This window comes from Paramisgurnus dabryanus, chromosome 24 (assembly GCF_030506205.2).
Source record: "Paramisgurnus dabryanus chromosome 24, PD_genome_1.1, whole genome shotgun sequence".
Taxonomy (NCBI): domain Eukaryota; kingdom Metazoa; phylum Chordata; class Actinopteri; order Cypriniformes; family Cobitidae; genus Paramisgurnus; species Paramisgurnus dabryanus.
In genome coordinates this window covers 9894046-9913978 of record NC_133360.1, presented here as the reverse complement: position 1 = coordinate 9913978, position 19933 = coordinate 9894046, and the positions used below count along the sequence as shown (strand labels likewise).

General features: G+C 41.5%; 1 long non-coding RNA gene across 1 annotated transcript; it reads left to right on the top strand.

The window, feature by feature from the left end:
* Window positions 1–4825: 4825 nt before the first annotated feature.
* Window positions 4826–19060, top strand: LOC135721585 (uncharacterized). Its single transcript, XR_010521511.1, has 4 exons — window positions 4826–4904; window positions 5698–5824; window positions 12524–13074; window positions 18064–19060. It is a non-coding gene; the product is annotated as an uncharacterized lncRNA (long non-coding RNA).
* Window positions 19061–19933: the final 873 nt, after the last annotated feature.

The window sequence follows — 19933 nt, the reverse complement described above, 5'->3', positions numbered from 1 at the left end:
AGAGGGGATAGTTTTTTTTACTTTTTATAGTTTTTTTTAGATTTTTACAAATTTGTGTTTATGGTATATATATAATAAAGAAATATTTATTAACCAAATGATTCAATATTTATTATGCAAAAACACAGCAGACAGTTCAAGTAGCCATACTTTGACAGAAATGTGATGTGGTTTTATTTCTTATGGTTTAAAAATGATACAAATTCAAAGTCAGTGGCCTACTGAATATTGATAAGGGAGGTGACGCCTCAAGACACCTTTAGATTAGATTTATCTTTAATGTCAATGTGTAGAGTACAAGTATAGAGACAATTCAATGCAGTTAGTGTCTAACCAGAAGTGCAAAAAAATACAGTATAGACAGGTAGTGTAGTATAAACAGTAAATATCATAGTGCAGTGTAGACAGTAGTATACAGTTAACCTAGTTGAATAGTTAGAACACATGTGTATGGAATATGAAAAATATAGACTGATATGTACACTGTTAGAACTTACTAGTTTTTTTTTACAGTAAAATACTGGCAACATTTTAGTATTAACTAAAATTTGTAATGCATTAATAATGTAAGCAAAGTATTACTGTGAACTTATTTAATTTGAGACCACTAAAATCCCACTAAGACCACTAAGCAACACAGTGCATCATCAATGTTTTTAGATCTAAAGGCATAGCAGTTGCCATAATATACTGTGACACAATTGGTGAGAACGCTCTAGATGCTGCAGCCAGGGGCGGAGCGAGGGGGTGGCTTCTGGCGACAAAGCCCCGAATGTTTTGTCAAAAGCCCAGAATCTTTTCAGATTTGGAAAATGAATTCATCCAGTTCACTAGGTGGCAGCATTCAGGTAGAGGCGGCAAAAACGCTCTTTTCGCACGTAGTTGGACGCTTGAACATTTTGAGTTTACTTTCTTCATTCGGGTGTTAAATTCTAGTCATTCCAGACATTCACGCGGAAATTTGCGCCATGCGAGGTGCTTCTGCAACTCCGCTTGCTTCCTGTAATCACGTCACTACTAGAGCAAGCTCCTGATTGGTTAACACGGCACGCCAAAGACAAGTATTATGTATTTACAGTATTAAAGCAAAGTATTTATTTAGCATGAACATTTCTAATTGTTGTCAGGATCGTGCCATAGTAACCGTTTGTGTTTGGGTTCATTCGTCCACCAGTTTCTGACAATTGTATCATAAAAGTATATTCTAGTAAAGGCGAGAAAAATCTGGGCACAACATAAATCAATGTACTGTACTAGGACAAATACAACAGCAGACACATAATGTAAATAAGGTCCAAAAATAATCTATTTATGTACAACAGTGTTCTTCAACCCTGGTCCTGGAGGACCCCCTTCCAGAAAGTTTTAAATGTCTCCTTATTTAAAACACCTGAACCAACTCATCAGCCTCCTTCCAGAATGTATCCCTAACAAGCTGATAAGTTAAAACAGGTGTGTTGATTAAGGAGACATCTAAAACATTCTGGAAGGGGGTCCTCCAGGACCAGGGTTGAAGAACACTGATACAATGTACATCCTACTTCTAATAAGTCAAAGAGTCAACTAAACAGGTCTTCAGTATGATAAATATCTACGCTACTTTGTCTAACCAAAAAGAAAACACATACTGGATGTCATATGATCCTTATCTATTGAATCAATGGTATAAAACGACTTACAGTAACTATAAGAAAAATTGAGGGCAAGTTGGGTGTCTTGGTAACTTGTTATGGTCTAAAGCCCGGGATACTGTCAGAAAACTATCTTAGGCTATCTTTGGACACAAGACCGGGAAAACAGCCCTCTTTAAACCTCTCTCACTGTACAACATAGGACCACCGATGAAGAGCCACGATCACAGATATTACCACGATTGTTTCACAATAGCAATCTTTCATCTAGGACAGCCAAACATTGTGCAGTATATCCTGGGCTTAAGCCTGTTAATTATTTTGTGTGTGGGTATTGTGTTCATTTCTTGTGCTAATTTGACTCTTCTCTTCCTGAGGTTGGGCTCCGCCCCTGCACACCTGCTGTGTGTTAGAGAAGACGCTTCAGGCTAAATATGAGAGAGAGCGTTATTCCACTGTTTGTTTTGTGCTGCCGTTACATGTTTTCAGTAACTGTCACTGTTTAAGCTTTTTTTATGAGCGTGGCGCACATTTGAAGAGAAGCTCTTTAGCTGTGCATCCTGCCATCCAGCCAGTGCTGACAACCTATGTATCATGAGCTTTGTGTGGTGATGCTAAGAAGCTGTGGTTTTTTGGGTGTTTTGTTGATCTGTCTTTTGTTTGTTTATGTTGATTTAGTTTAGTTGATTTAACCTCTTACACTCTGAGGCTATTTTGGGGATTTCCGCCTGGATTTGGCCTACCCAATTTCAAAAGCTTCTCATACCCACAAGCAGAGGTGCACATAGAAAAGTTTGGTATCATTTTACAGGAAACCCTTTGAAATGACATAAAACACTGTTAAAAGTGCTCAACATGGTTGTATGTGTTGTCAGTCCTCTAATAAACACAAAAATAAATAGGGGCTTTTTGATGTTTTTTTTCTTAAGTCTGTATGTAAAAGTGTATAACTCTGGCCCTGAGTGGTAACGAAACCTGCAGATAGTTTTGTTTGATTCCAGCAATTGCCAGCTTACAGATGAAAAAGGATTTTTTTTCTCTATCATAATGTATGCAAAAGTTATTTTACTCCAACTGATGGGAGGAATAATAAGCTTATGGTGTACAATTTCTGCCAAAAAACATTTGAAGTGCTACCATAACCACATACAGTGGAATAAATGCAATATCTTTATATCATTTTGCAGAAAACCCTTTGAAATTACATAAAAAGCTGCTGTTTGTGACAAATATTGTTATTTATGTTGTTTTTCATATGATGAAACACCAAATTTTCTTTTTTTATGTTGTAAACACTGTCTGTGATAGTGTATAACTGTGGTTCTGTGTGCTCTAGCAGACTGCAGACAGTTCTGGTTGTTAGCAGCAGTAAACACCCAAAAAAAGAATGAACTCTTTAGCATGTCGCATTCAAAAGATATTCTTATTTTACTGAAGGGTGCGAAAATACATTTTTCATATAAATATTAATTTTTTGTTTTGCACATATAATAAATAGCAAGGGATTATATATGCACACAACCAAAGAAAATGCTGTGAATGGATTCATTGTTTAGAGTAGGACCTAAGATAAAATATGGTGTATCATTTGTGGCTATATGTGCTATCTGAGGCAGTTCACACTCAAGTTTCCCATATGTTTATAAAAGACAATTTTTAACCCTATTATTCATTCGATGATTGTTGGATATGTGTTAATAATAGAACAAAAATAACGCTATAGCCTTATTCCTGAGAGTGAGAGCTTTCATTTGATATAAGACTTGCCCATGTTTGTCATATTTGAAAAATATGAAATATGTGAATATTAAATCATATAATAAATTGTCGGGGGGGTGATAGTGTAAATTAAGTGAAAATAACTTTCTTACAGTAAAACATATCTCAAAGTGATGCATATCTGCAGAAAGTAGAGACTCTAAGCTTTCAAACAGAATCTCATATGTGGTACTGGGTCCATGACAGACCATTAAAAATTAAAGGAATATTTTATATTAAGTCAAAATAAGATAATTCTGGACCCGGTACAGGGTTAAATTTCGGTTGCATGTTGACACCTAAGATGAGCAGTTGTATTGATAGACGTTGAAACGCTTTTCTGTCTTGCATGTCCGTTTGTGTCACTCCCCTAACAAGTTATTTAAAAGTGCGGTTCGAAACAAACCTTAATTCCTATTTTGCAAATAATTTTCATTTTGTAACTTTTTACAGTTATTCTTCACGTATGTTGTTATTGTGTCAATTAATCCCCCAAAAGAGTCTATCATCATCACAACACTTCAGAATTTCTTTCTTTGTTTATTTGAAAATAAAAAAAAAGAGGCCAGGACTTTTTTCAACCAAATAGTTTTGTTCTACCTATAGCATCACTGAACATTTCCATGTATTTCATAAGATTCAAAGCCCCTCATTAAAGTCCAGTGTCACATTGTTTAACTCTTTCATTTCTCAACAGGGGACACTTAGTTGCAAACCATTATGTGCAGTTGTTTTTTCTCCAAACCAAAATGAGCAAAGGCTATATATAAAAGTTGCTCCAGAATATTCATCTATTCCTAGGAGGGATTAGGATCAACAGTTTGGTTCTTTTTAGGGTTGAGGCCAGTGCAAGTCCACAAACCTTTTAGCCGTATTTAAATGCTTTGTTGTCAAATGCCCCTTATTAAACAAACCTTTTAGTTTTCCTCTGCATTTATTCCCTGTGCTGTACAGAGAAACATTGAGAGATGGGAGTCCTTTTTGCTTTTTTAACTCTTTGATGTTAATAAATACAATTTAATTAATGTTAAATGACATGTACATTCCTGTATTACAGTAATTAGAAGACAGATCTCAGAGGAAATCAAATCCACCCAGCCTAAATAAGCCTCAATGCTTTCGAGCATTCAATTGAAGATTCAAATGAGCAAAACAGATCTTTTTTAAAATGTAATTTGCCCTAAAGTTGCTTAAAAGATCATAAATGCAAAAGGTTTACCCAACCAAATGCCCATTTCTTAGTCTCGGATTTGTTCCTAATGGCATTATATATAATTGTTTCCTTTAAGGTGATTTATAGTTCACAATTAACAAAGCAATCCAAGTTAATGCTGTACTTTGTTTCAAGTACTGACTTGAAAGTTAAAAGCAAGAACCCACCCACGTAATTTTTTGACAAGTTGAGTCTGGTTTGAATAAGTTTAAGATCTCGTAAAAAAAGATCTCGTAAGGCAAGGTGCTTAACACAATTCAAAAGTTGGATAGCCCATCGCAACAAGACAAGAGCAAATACAGGTGAGTATAAATTAATTGTATTCACTGCATCGCCTTTTAAGATGGGGGTTTATTCGTATAATATTTTAAAATATTATTTTTATTCTAAACACATTCTGGTTTCCATGTTTTATGGGGACATTCCATAGACGTAATGGTTTTTATACTGTACAGACTGCATATTCTATTCTCTTCCCCTAACCCAAACCCCAAGCATCACAGAAAACTTTCTGCTACTTCACATTTTCAATAAACATCATTCTGTTTGATTTATAAGCTTGTTTCCTCATGGAGACCTCAAAATTTTCACAAATTTACTGGTATTCCTATATCTTACAACGTGATAATTACTTTTTACACTGGAAATTGTTAGAGTCCTGGTGACCTTAGAATCGTTTGGCACTTCAATACGGTGTTAACCCCACAAAAGCGGTGCTAACTTTGCTTCCGAACAGGGTTTCATAACCCTGGGTTAATTTCAGGGATAACCCTGAAGCTTCTAAATTACAAGTGTGAAACGAAGGCCAGATGGGTAAATGGCAGATGTCTTTAAATATGTCCTTTTTTTGCATATCATTTTTATTTTGTAATGCTTTTTCTTTTATCAGAAAGTTTTGTATGTAAAGGCAGACATGACATTTGTTCAACACAAAGTGATATTTAAATGGCGTCATTGACCATTTTCATGTATTTCATAAGAAAAGCGTCTTGTTAATGCAATGTCACATTGTGTTGTTTTGATTTTTATTTCACAATATCTTTACTAGCGAGTTTTTTCTTATGTTTGGCGTGCAAATGTATGCTATGTGTGCAGGCAACTAGCCAAACAGAAATCAAATGTACAGATCTGGAAAGCAAAGCACCACCCACAGTTGACAATTGTGGACTGATATAAATGTATCAAGTCACAAACCTGCACAACAGCACAAGAGCAAATACAGGTGGGTCTAAAATAATTGTCTCTCTATTACATTTTTTACATGGGTCTCTTATTACTAATGTATTGTTAGTAGTTGTATTATTAGGCTATAATAGTATTTATTCCTAAAGTAATATTAATTGCAGATTGTTGCTGTAAAGTGTTTTTGTATTTGTCATTTAATAACACATGTATATGTCACTTTAAAAATGTTGTCACAGCAGTAAAAGTGAATTATATATCACAGAAAGAAAGAGATCTATTTAAAAATACATTTTAACCATTAGACATGATGTTTAGTGTAGCCTATTGAGTCAGTATGCTGTAGTGTATGAGTGCCAGTTTAATTGCAAATTTGTAAACTTTAGTAAACTGTGGAGGTATTTATTTATTTTGTTGCCTTTGCAACAATTCTGTATTCAGTTACATTTTAGTATGGGGAACGTCTCGGTTACGGATGTAACCCTCGTTCCCTGAAGGAGGGAACGGAGACGTCACGTCGTGACCGACGAATTGGGAACTCGCTTAGAGAGACCAATCTGCTTCGAATACTACTAAAACGCCAATGAACTTGGCATTGAGATATTTGCATAATGCTGGCGCCGCCCCGCCAGGTGCGTATATAAGCAGCAGGTGCAAATAGGGAAATTAGCTTCTTATTCGCTGAGAAAGCCGGAAAGTGTGACCGGCCGTAACAGCAGGTGGCAGCACCTGTGGCGACGGGACGTGACGTCTCCGTTCCCTCCTTCAGGGAACGAGGGTTACATCCGTAACCGAGACGTTCCCTTTCAGTCGGTCACTACGACGTCACGTCGTGACCGACGAATTGGGAATCCCTACCAAAACGCCACTAGGGGCTGACCTCTTCCAGTGTCTGCGTAAAGCCCTCCGGTTCCACTTAAGGATAAGGAGAATTAGGTTTTAAGGCAGAAGGCCGGGCACTAGATGTTCCTTTAACCCCACAGAAGTGCCAGCGACTGGGAAGCGCCCTACCTGAGCGGGATAGGAACGCTGCGGAAGCCACCACCCGTCTTAAGGGTTAATGGTGGGCGAAAGTCAACCGTAGTTGAGGTAAAATGACAGCCGTGGCTGTGTAAGCAAAGCAGTGCTCTGCTAAGGGAAACGTGGGCTAGTAGGATTAACCCCACGGAAAAATACTCACAAAGGAACCCGGTGGGACACAATGTGGAGCCCGAGCCAACACGTAGGTTCGCGAGGATGCAGCTAGTGAAGGCTGACAGCCAATGCTCCGCAACAAAGGCTGCCAAGGCAGCGGAGGAAGAACAATTCAAACCATTACGCATTTTTGTTCTGAAGGCCTTCCATACTGACACAGTTATGAAGCATCAGATGGAGGCTGCAAGCCGACCTGTGAGACTGTTCTCCGTGCTCCCCCTGGTGAGGAAAGAACACGAGAGGATACAGGCTCAATACGAACACTGTAAAATCTAATGAACGTATTAGGTGTCGCCCAACCAGCAGCTCTACAGATGTCTGTTAGCGAGGAACCACGAGCTAGAGCCCAAGATGAGGCAACGCTCCGTGTGGAGTGCGCTCTCAAATTAAAGGGGCAAGGAATACCCTGAAGATTATAAGCCAGGGCGATAGTATCAACTATCCAATGAGACATCCTCTGCTTAGTGACAGCTTTCCCTTTCTGCTGGCCACCATAACAAACAAAGAGCTGGTCTGAGGTCCTGAGGCTTTGCGTGCGATCCACGTAGAGTCGCAGTGCGCGTACGGGGCACAACAAAGCCACGGTTGGGTCTGCGTCCTCCGGGGGCAGCGCTTGCAAGCTCACCACTTGGTCTCTGAAAGGAGTCGTGGGAACTTTGGGCACGTAGCCTGGTCTGGGCCTCAATGTTACGCTTGAGGCAGCAGGACCAAACTGAAGGCACGAGTCGTCAACAGAGAATGCATGTAAATCCCCTACTCTCTTCATTGAGGCCAAAGCTAGCAGGGTCAGAGCTTTCATTGATAAAAGCTTCAGACTCGCAGACTGCAAAGGCTCGAACGGGGGGGCCTGAAGGGCTTTCAGCACCATGGACAGGTCCCAAGGAGGAATAGAAGGAGGGCGCGAGGGGTTTAGCCTGCGAGCGCCTCTTATAGTGTAATAACCAAATCATGCTGGCCAACTGATCTGCCGTTGATAAGTGAGTGAGTGACGAGCAGAAATAGCGGCGATATCAACTTTAATGGCGAAGGGACAGCCTACCATCTAACCTACGTTGAAGATATAAAGCACAATGTTAATGGGGCATTCTCTGGGGTCCTCGCATTGCAAAGAGCACCAGGTGACGAAAAAGGTTTCATTAAGCGCGTAAGCCCGTCTTGTGGACGGTGCTCGAACCGCGTCGATGGTGTTAGATACCGTTTGCGATAAATCACCTAAACCTTGCGCGCGCTCAACGACCATACATGGAGATCCCACGGGTCGGGGCGCGAGTGCCAATGTGCCCCTTCCTAAGAAAGAAAGTCCTTCCTCAGGGGAATCCGCCAGGGAGGGCTGTCGCGAGGAGCATTAACTATGAAAAACCAATTTCCAGTCGTCCAGTATGGACGATTAATAAAAGGCTCTCCTCGTCCTGCCTGACTTTGCACAGTGTCTGTGCGATTAAGCTCACTGGAAGGAATGCGTATTTGCGCATCCCCCGAGGCCAGCTGTGTGCCAACGCATCCACGCCGAGGCTGCCCTCGGTAGTGAATAAAATAGGCGACAGTGGGTATCGTCCGGCGACGCAAACAGATCTATCTACGCACAACCGAACTTCTTCCAAATTAGCTGGACCGTCTGGGGGTGGAGTCGCCATTCGCCGGGGCGCGCAGCTCGAGAAGCGCGTCCGCTGCTGTATTGAGCGAGCCCGGAATGTGAATGGCACGAAGGGACCTCAGATGCTTCTGACTCCAAAGGAGGAGATGACGAGCGAGATGCGACAGGTGACGAGAGCGCAAAACCGCCTTAACGGTAAATAGCGCAACAGTCGCAATGTTATTGGTGTCGGCTAATACATCCTTCCCTCGCATCTCCATAGCGGAGCGTACAAGTCCCAGATATACAGCGCACCGCTCGCGGCAGTTGGGGTGCTATGCACACCCCTGAGACTGCAAGCCCGTCATACGTGGCGATCATCCCGTGCTAAGGGCATACATGCTACAGAATGCCAGGAGACCTTTCAGGGGGCATTGTCTATCGGAAATGCCGGGTCTACCACGGGGAAGTTGGAATGACACGCAGGTGTAATGTTTACACGGTGTACGCCGGTGCGCCACGCTCTCCTCGAGACTCGATCGTAAGCCAACGCTGAAGCGGTCTCATATGAAGCAGCTCGGGCGGTGTCACAGCCGCAGCATGCTGTCATATGTCCAGGAGCTTCTGAAATTGTTTCAGAGGGACCGCGTACTTCCCTCGAATTAAACCGAGGCAAGTCAGAACTGACTGGTTGCGCGCTCTTGTAAAACACGCCATTTAGTCGATCGAGTCTAATTTCCATACTGAGAAAAAGGATCCTCTGCACGGGGCAAAGGACTCCTTCCCAGTCGACCTGAAGATATAAACGAGCGAGATGTCGAAGCATTAACTCTGTGTTCGCGCACGTCTGCCAAGAACGGGCTATTATAAGTCGACGTACATAAAAGCAGAATGCGAACAACCCTCTCTCTGATATTTTAAAGCCGTGACTAGCACATGGAGACACGGAGAGAGAGAGACAGCTCGAATGATGTACTTAGTATTAATATGCCCACCCCACGACGCAGAGCGAAAAACGGTCTAAAGCGAGGGGAGATGGACACATAAAGTACACGTCTTACAGGTCTAAGGCTGCAAACGATCTGAATATTGAAATACGAGCCTCGGCGTTATCGTCCAAAAGAACACCTTTGTAGAGCCGGTGCGTAAATCAAATCGACCGTAACCCGCCGCGTATTTTGGGTACTATGAGATAAAGGCTGGAAAAACCCTATCATCATCATCATCTCGGTAAGAGGGACCGGCTCGATACATCCTTCGCCAACAGGACATCGACCTTTGCACGCAGTACATGTGCATCGGGCGCTTTCACCACAGTGAAATGAAAGCCCGAGAATTTTGGGGTGTGCCGGATCTTGTAACCGAGGCGGATTGTGCGTAAAACCCAACGAAACGGGCTGGGAACTGAAGCCAAGCACCCAGGCACCGTACGAGGAGAATTAACGACACTACCGAAGTACCCGCGGTGGGGCAGCGAAGCGAGACAGGTGGGACTGCCGGTGCGTCTGCTGTGACAGCATAAGCATCTACAGTATGTGTGTGTGACACTGACCTGAGCCCGCTGAGGGTGACGGTCGTCTGGTCTCCTCAGCGGAGAGCACAGACTCCGAGGAGGGTGCTGGTGGTCCCGACTCCTCAGCGGAGAGCTGGAACTCCTCAGGACACCCGCTGGCGACAGAGGAGAGGGAGGAAGAGCACGTAAATGCCCGCTCACATCTCTCTCGATCCTCTGGAGACCTGGAGAAGGAATAGGAATGCACTCTTTTTGTGGTTTTGTGGGTGCCGGCTGAGAAGCCGGCGGAACGGAACAAAACGAAACCAAAGATTCTCCACCCGGCCCTCTACCGGTGGAGGGAGCGATGCCATCACCGTCTCCCGTAGAGTGATCCCATCCGAATCCAGGTCGCCCGTCTCAGGGCCGCTTCGATCTCCGTTTACCACGGGAAGCGGGTGGGGCGGGCGGGGCGGGCTGCCGACGGCTGTTCCCCCTCCGTGGCCTGGAAGATGTTCTAGTGGGGGGGGTGGAGGCAGCCGCCGCAGGGCGCCCTCGGCGAGGAGCAGACGGGGCCGCCGGCGCTGGAGGGCGAGATGCAGGTCGCTTGCGCCGGGGCATGATCTGAGCGATCGCCTCCGTCTGCTTCTGGGCGGCGGAGAACTGCTGGGCAAAAGACTCCACCGACTCACCGAAGAGACCAGCCTGGGACACGGGAGCGTCTAAGAACTTGTTCTTCTCCGCATCCGACATGTCCGCCAGACATAGCCATAAGTGGCGTTCCTGGACCACCATAGTGGACATGGCACGACCAATCGCCTGCGCTGTCACCTTCGTAGCGCGAAGAGCCAGATCAGTGGCAGCCCGGAGCTCCGAAAGGACAGGCGAGTCGTGTCCTCCCTCGTGCAGATCCCTCAAGGCCTTCGCTTGATGAACCTGCAGCAACGCCATTGCGTGCAGGGCTGAAGCCGCCTCTCCACATGCCTGGTGGGCAGCGCCCGTTAAACCGGAGGACTGTCTGCAGGCACGAGAGGGGAGGGTTGGGCGGTCCTTCCAAGAGGGAGCGTGAGCCGGACACAGTTGCATCGCGACAGCACGCTCCACGGGAGGGATCCCCGTGTAACCCTTAGCGGCTCCGCTGGTGAGGGAGGTGAGGGGGGAGGGCTGAAACGGCCGTAATCTCATGGAAAACGGCGACTTCCAGGTTCTAGTCAGCTCCTCGTGCACCTCGGGGAAGAAAGGCACCGGTGGAGAGGGTTGTGACACCCGGGCAGCTCCAAAGAACCAATCATCCAGGCGGGACGGCTCGGGCTGGGGGGGGGAACCCACTCTAACCCTACGGTCTCCGCCGCTCGAGCGAGCACGGCCACCATCTCTGGATCGAACTCCGGCGTCCCAACCCGACCAGAGGGAGGAAGGGCGTCGGGGTCCACGTCAGGGGGAGGAGGCCCACCCTCGGATGCTGCGGCGTCGGTGGACCCGGAGGGAGGCACAATGGATTCTAGAGACATCGTAGAACACGACGCTGAAGTCTCCATCGGCACATCAACCGGCTGTGGATGAGGAGGCTGAGAGCATGAGGACGAATCCCCCGACCGGCTCAGCACAGTGATGCGGAGGTCGTCCTTTGAGAGCTTCACAGCCGCACCGTGGCGGCGTTCAGCACTCGCATGACGAGGGTTGCGCTTTTCCCGGAGGAAAGACAACCGTCTCCGCAAATCCACAAGGGACATGCTCTCGCAGTGAGAACACTTACCCCCAGCGAACGCTGCCTCTGCGTGCTCGATGCCCAAACACGAAAGACAACGCTCGTGACCGTCCTTCGGACCCATGTATTTGCCGCACCCAAGATCGCACGGACGAAAAGCCACCCTGAAAAGGACGCTGATGTCCGGAAATATACGAGAGAGTGGCTGCCTTTAACAAGGCACAAAGCTCTCTCGTATCACTCTTTTAGGGAAATTCACTCAGATGCTTAGTTGATGAGCGCACAGGAAGGCCACGCACACACTAAACTCAAAACAATAAACAGATGTAGAGCCGTGGAATAAGCGAAGCGTCCGCTGTGGTACTGCTAGTACAACCAACTTCAGCAATCAGATCCCAACAGAGTAGAGTAGCTTCTCAGTAGCAGATACTGCAGGCTTTCGAAGCGAATAAAAGCTAATTTCCCTATTTGCACCTGCTGCTTATATACGCACCTGGCGGGGCGGCGCCAGCATTATGCAAATATCTCAATGCCAAGTTCATTGGCGTTTTAGTAGTATTCGAAGCAGATTGGTCTCTCTAAGCGAGTTCCCAATTCGTCGGTCACGACGTGACGTCGTAGTGACCGACTGAAAGGGAACACATATTGATTCTTAACTTTATGACTTTTTAATAAAAAATGTATCTGCATGTGTGAAATTAGGGATGTTGTACAAAAATGAAAATTGTGTGTATCATTGCTCTTAATAATAATAATTATCGTATTACTAAAGGTATCTGATCATCTTTAAATATCGTGTGGACAGGACTGCAGACGTTTCAAAAGATGCCTTCACCGCAACATTTTCTACATTCCTTGCAACTTTTTCTGATCAGTTACAGTGTATTAGCCTTTTCATTAAGTCTTTTGTTAATTGTACTGGAGGAATTGATTGAACCAAATCTTTCATGCCCATGCAGAAATGACTGGAATAAAAAGCTAATAGCACTCATCTTCATTGGACCTTTAGTTTTAACATTTGCTATAATGTTCGCCCTTTTGAGACCCTATAAACATCAATGCGATCATTGTACATGTTCAACTAAGGCTAAGGTTTTGGATTGTGTGATTAAATTTGTCAATTGTCTGATTCCCCCTGTTATGTGGATCATCATCTTGCTAATTGATGGTGATTATCTGGCTTGTAGCTTGACAACATGGGAAGGAAATTATGTTTTTGATAACGAGATAAACATAAAGTGGTGTCAACCCACTCAACTGGCCTTTAAAGGGAATACAATTGAAAAAAGACTGGAGTATCAGAAGAACATCTGGATATCTCAGGTAAAAAAAAGTTAATATTATTAAAATATGACTTTCTCTGGTGGTCTTAAAACATGCTAGCAAAAAATTATAATTATAACAACAGTGAGGGCTAAAATTTGTAAAATGTTATAATATTTAGGGCCCGAGCACACCGGGGTGTGAGGACCCTATTGTTCTTCAAGGAGTTATTATTATTATTATTTTTTTTCTTTTTCTTCTCCGACTTCAGCGGGACTTTAGAGGGCCTAAACATACTCGAAAACTCATGAAATTTTGCACAGATGTCAAGAGTGATGAAAATTTACATGTGGTGTGGGCTTTAGAATTAGGCGTGGGAAAATGGCTCTATAGCGCCACCTACAAATTTTCAACGAAGCAGCCCTCAGACTGTGTTTGACGTACAATTACGAAATTTGGTACGCTTCTGTAGCATGACAAGACCTACAAAAAAGTCTCTTGGAGCAAAGCCGTAAACCAAACAGGAAGTCAGCTATTCTGAGTTATTTTTGTGATTTGGGCGCAGTTTTTGTCATTTCCAGGCGTCATACTTTAACTAACTCCTCCTACAGTTTTCGTCGGATCATCTTCATATTTGGTGGGTGTCATCTTAAGGCCTTTGTGATTCTAAATTGTGAAGGATTTTACTCTACGTAAAAATTTGTGTCGGTTCTGGCCCGACAAAATTTGATGTTTTCCAATGAAACAGGAAGTTGCTGGAACTCATGCATACAATGTCCGATCTGTCCCAAATTTCACATGATTGCTAAGAGTCCTGACCTGAACACATCTACATAACAATTTTCATTTATAGCCATAGCGCCACCAGCTGGAAACCTGAAGGAACATGTTTTAGCGCCACTTTCAAATATTGAATGAAGCAGCCCTTGGACTGTGTTTAACTTACATGTACGAATTTCGGTATGCTCATGTATTATTACAAGCCCTACAAAAAAGAATCTTGGAGCAACGCCCTAAACCAAACAGGAAGTCAGCTATTTTGAATTATTTCTCAGATTTTGGCTCAGTTTTTCTCATTTCCAGCAGTCATTCTTTAACTAACTCCTCCTACAATTTTTGTCGGATCATCATCATATTTGGCGAGCCTCATCTTAAGGCCTGTGTGATGCTAAATTGCGAAAGATTTGATTCTATATTAAAATTTGTGTCTGTTTCGGACAGCCAAAGTTTGATGTTTCGCTATGAAACAGGTTGCTGGAACTCAGGCATGCAGTGTCCGATCTGTCCCAAACTTCACATGATTGCTAAGAGTCCTGACCTGAACACATCTACATGTCAATAGTCACTTATGGTTATAGCGCCACCAGCTGGCAACAGGAAGTGACATGTTTACAATGATTATGCAATGTCTGATCTGTCCCAAACTTCACATGATTAATAAGAGTCCTGGACTGAACACATCTACATGTCAATAGTCACTTATGGTTATAGCGCCACCAGCTGGCAACAGGAAGTGACATGTTTACACTGATTATGCAATGTCTGATCTGTCCCAAACTTCACATGATTAATAAGAGTCCTGAACTGAACACATCTACATGTCAATAGTCACTTATGGTTATAGCGCCACCAGCTGGCAACAGGAAGTGACATGTTTACACTGATTATGCAATGTCTGATCTGTCCCAAACTTCACATGATTAATAAGAGTCCTGAACTGAACACATCTACATGTCAATAGTCACTTATGGTTATAGCACCACCAGCTGGCAACAGGAAGTGACTTGTTTACACTGATTATGCAATGTCCGATCTTTCCCTAACTTCACATGATTAATAAGAGTCCTGGACTGAACACATCTACATGTCAATAGTCACCAGTGTTGGGCAAGTTACTGAAAATTAGTAATTAGTTACAGTTACTAGTTACTTCTTTTAAAAGTAACTGAATTACTGTACCAGTTACTGTATATCAAAAGTAATTAGTTAATTAGAAAAGTAACTTTTAAGTTACTTTTATGTCTGCTTTTTAAATGTAAATATGAACAGTACTGAACAGTCAAACAATAAAATGATATGGATGGGCTATTTTACACGTAAGACTCTAATATATCACATACTGTAGGAGCCTATTTTGCTTTAGATTCAACCTTTGAATATTTTTGTTAGAAATTATCTTAATATGTAAACTTTGTTTATTTATGTATATCATTTAGACAGGGTGTCAAACTCATTTTAGGCTGAGGGCCGGATGGTAAATAACGCCATGAAGTGCGGGCCGGATAATTTTTTTAAACCTTAGTGTGCTGATAATTGTGTTAAAATTACTAAACAAACCAATTAATTAGTTTGTTTAGCAAGAAAACCAGAGAAACACACAGCTCTGTGAAAACTACATTTCATAAGGTCACACTCGTACTGTACATATTATACACACAAATTTACATCTGAACAAAACCCACTGGCCTTATAGGTTGAAAAGCTTTAATTTAACTTCTTTTGCCTTAATGCCAAAATTATTTATAAACCATTCACTTTTCTTTGGAATATATTTGTTATGAGAACAGTCATTTAGAAAATGAAAATGCTAGATGGGGCAGTGGCCCAAACCAAAAATGGCACTATGGGGGGTGGTACTATTATTATGGTTTTAATAAAGTATTATAAATATTATGTGTTATATTACTAGCATCAACTTAGACATGTGATTATAATGGGAAATATAATAACAAGAATTAAAGTGTGACAATCTGCTAAATATTCAATATGATTTACCTGCTAGCTTGATGGAGCTTTGAATCCATGTTTGCAATGTTGAACTGCTGCTAAAAGCCTCTCTTTCCGTTCTCTGTCGTTATTTTGTGAAGGCATTGGTGTTTTTTGTATTTTTTGTCTACAAAGTATGCTAACAACAGCAAATTTAGTGTTTATATTAACTTAGATCTGATCGGGAACATTAAATCGATTAGACAAGCTTTGTAACGTTAATAAGAATGTGGATATTTTGTTGTTGTTTGCTTGCTAAGTTTTTAGCACTTTTAGAACACTGACAGCAAATCATTACCGGAAGAAATACATAAACATACTTACAAATTACTAATTCTCCGGTTTAACAACTGATATAATGTAATGAATCTACCTGTTAATGCAACGAACTTTGGAAACTGTTGTCTTCGCTCTCCAGGCAGAGAGTGGACACAGAGATGCTGCGGAGCGGGGGGGAAAACACGAAGTGGATTACCAGAATTGGTGGATCTTTAGCGGAGCGGTAACAATAAAACGGCAAGATTTTTGGGCACCGTGTTTACTCTATGTTCCGCGTTTTGCTGCTTTCCGCAAGTCTCTCATATTAAACACGAACTAGACACCTGCCTAAAAGGGTTTTTAAAATATGTATTTAATATTTAATAAAACTGTATAAATCATCATGCGGGCCGGATTGGACACCTTTGCGGGCCGTATCCGGCCCGCGGGCCGCATGTTTGACACCCCTGATTTAGACCATTTAGACAAATATTCTGCATGTTTACAAAAATATATAATGTATTAAAATTGTGTAGTGTCTCTTTAAAAACTTGGAGACAATTGTGTCAACATGTCATATTTTCTAAAATAAATTATAATTTTTCTGATTTCATATTTATTTTAATAAGTTAGAAACGTCTCCGCTGTGTCCTGCTGACAGGCGCAATGCGCGTGCAGCAAATGAGGCAAATTATGGGTCCTGCGAAGGTTAGACCGTCTCATTTCAGTTCTCTTCGCAAACTTCTGAGCGCCTTGAAAGGCCGAGTGTTCACCTTTTATCGCATGCTTAGTAGGGTGCAGCCCTTGCATTGGAACACAGGGACTGCGCTCTTTGGTCATATATTGTTTGTTTTCTGTTGGATTTAAATGATACACAGGATTAAAGGAAGATATTTAATCAGAAAACGGAGTAGGCTACGTGGATTGTTTTGTCAGACGGACACAGAGCGAGTGGATTGTTTGTTCGGATACGGAGAGACTGAAACTAAAACTAAAAGCGAGCTCACACATACTATGGAGTTTTAACACGGGTGTCCAGCGCAGTGTGAATATTTTAGTGGAAACAACAATCGCGGATCGTTCTCTTCCATGAAGCCGATGTAAACATCTAAGAATATATTAACATTTCTTAGATTTATTACCTTTGTGGACTACAAATGCAAGTTGATGTCATACTGCGATTGCTTGGTGAAGATAATTTACAAACATGAGAATAGATGGATTATGACTTGCGCACAATTTTTAAACAAAGGTATGTTGTCCCGTTTAGATTTTTCATGTTCATTCACGTTCAGTCGGATTTGTCCCAAACTTCACATGATTGATAAGAGTCCTGGACTGAACACATCTATGTGCCAATATTTACATGTAGTCACTCACACTCACTCACTCACACTCGCTCACTCTCTCTCTCTCTCTCTCTCTCTCTCATGCTATCTTACACGATGCTACCTCGCTGTCATTTGTAATTAGGAACAGGAAATGTGGCACATTATACTACACTTTTAAATGGTTCGATAGTCCACTTTAGACATTTTACTAACTATAAGTAACTTTGCAACTACTTATCAACTACCATTCTTTAGAGAATTAGTAGAATGTCTGCTTAATATCTACTAACACTTTATTGTGATGAAATCTCAACAGACATTCAACTGTCTATAAGTATCTTTGCAGGTGCATGTCAACTTATTCCACTAACCCAAACCTCTTCCCTAACCCCAACCATTAGAGTCTACTAATACACTAATGACAGTTAGTTGATGTATAGTTGCAAATTATTGAAAGTTAGTTGACATGTAGTTGCAAAGTTATTTATAGTTAGTAGAATGTCTAAAGTGGACTATCAAAATAAAGTGTAACCGGTTCACCTATGTTTACATGCTTAAATGCCTATTTACTACTGTTCCCTTTAATTCTTATGCCACGGCGTGGCGGTGTCATGTGTGCGAGGGCCCTTCCATCACTGCTTGTAGTTTTAATTATTTTCTTGTATTCCTTTGTTGTGTTGTTGTTTTTTTGCAGGTCTGTGGTTATTCTGTGCTCATTGTGTTCTCTTTTATCATCATTTGTTTTGATGTTTGTAAATACTTTTTTGTAAAAGCGGATGGAGCACAGGGTGGAGCACAGGGTGAGGCACAGGGTGGAGCACAGGGTGGAGCACAGGGTGGAGCACATGGTGGAGCACAGCCTGGAGCACAGCCTGGAGCACAGCGTGGGGCACAGGATGAAGCACAGGGAGGAGCACATGATGGGGAGGGTGCAGCATTTCTCTCTGCCTCTGAAGGACATGAAATGTCTACTTCACGCAGAAGTAATAATTAATAAAATAAAATGTAAATCTGTATGTTGTTCTCTGGATTTTACACAATTGTGCTATTTTAGAGGGTAAGCATAAACTACAAAATACAAACAGCAAAATTAGCTATTCTTGCTTTTTTCCTGTTATCTTTTGTTTTAATGTTTATATTTTTAAGGCTCTGTAAATGTGACTGTAAAAGTGTTTAAAGTGTGATTGACAAATAGTCTTAGTTTAGCCAAAATTTTTCAAATAACTAAAATTACTTAAATTACCTGACTAATCCAATCCTTTTAATGGTCTTTAGACTTGATTTCTTCTGTTTATTTTTTATGCTTGCATTTAAATGCCCTGTAGATTAGACTATAAGATTTTTTTCAATTTTATTTTTTTTATTTGTCTGTATGACCAAAGTAAAAGTTGTTTTCTGCTTAAACTGTTATATGAATCTAATTATATTTTTGATGCATATTTGTTCCCCAAATTTTAATTCATATTCTGGTCATTGTCTTTTGCTCTGTAACATTTTTCTTGTGTGCATCTGTGACTTTTAAGGTAATTCTTTGTGTGGTGGATTGTTCTTTAATGTTAGTTTATAGGATACATAAACTTGGTGGATATAGAAGAAGTCACTCAAGTCAATAGAAATATTACAATGTCTCAGACAATAATCTTACAGACAATAAAATAATTATCCTAATTATCTTTATTCAGGATTTATGTTTGTTTATTAAAGCTTTCTGTATGTTATGTCTGGACTACTGTCTGTTTATTAACTCTAAACAATTTTCAAGTGATAGTGTTCATCATGGGAACAGCTAGGACACGTCCCTCTCATAGTGGATTGTTTCAATAAGATTAGATTGGGCAAGGCTCAGTGTCAAGTTATGTTAGTTTATCTTGTGTAATAATTTTGTCTGGCACATACCGCTTGGTACCTTCATTAATTTGAGTGGAGTGAATTTCTACCACACTTTACCGAGCAAATTTCTAATCTCAACATAAAATATTCTTGCATTATCACCTGATGACTTAAAGGACATTACAGGAACGTGTCTCAGGTCCTACTTTTATTTTTATTTAACATATAATCTTAATTGGTAAAAGATTGTGATGTGTATTCTTTTTAATCGTGTAGAGATTTTTCTAAAATCTCTTGACTTCAGACTTTAAGGACTTTAAAAGCAAAACTATGATCCAAATTCTGCAATCCACACAAATATGTTGTTATTGTGTCACCTGAGATTATAATCTGTCCATTAATCTCACAAAAAGTTTCAATCAACTCAAGACTCCCGAATTTCATCAAAGATTGTGAGTATTAAAGGCAGTAGGTGTCGCTGAATGCTATTATCAGACTAAGTCACTGTAGAGGAACTCATTAAAACTCAACTTACAACACAAGAGAAGAGAAACACCATTCATGTAACAAAGATCATTAAAATTTATGAAAAATATGAACTGTTGTAAACATTATTGCAAACACCATTCAGTTTCATGCTTTAAGTTTGTTGAAATATAAATACTTATTATTTGTATGATAGCTTACTTGTTATGATTATTTGTTTACCCACATAAAAATATTGTATACTTTAG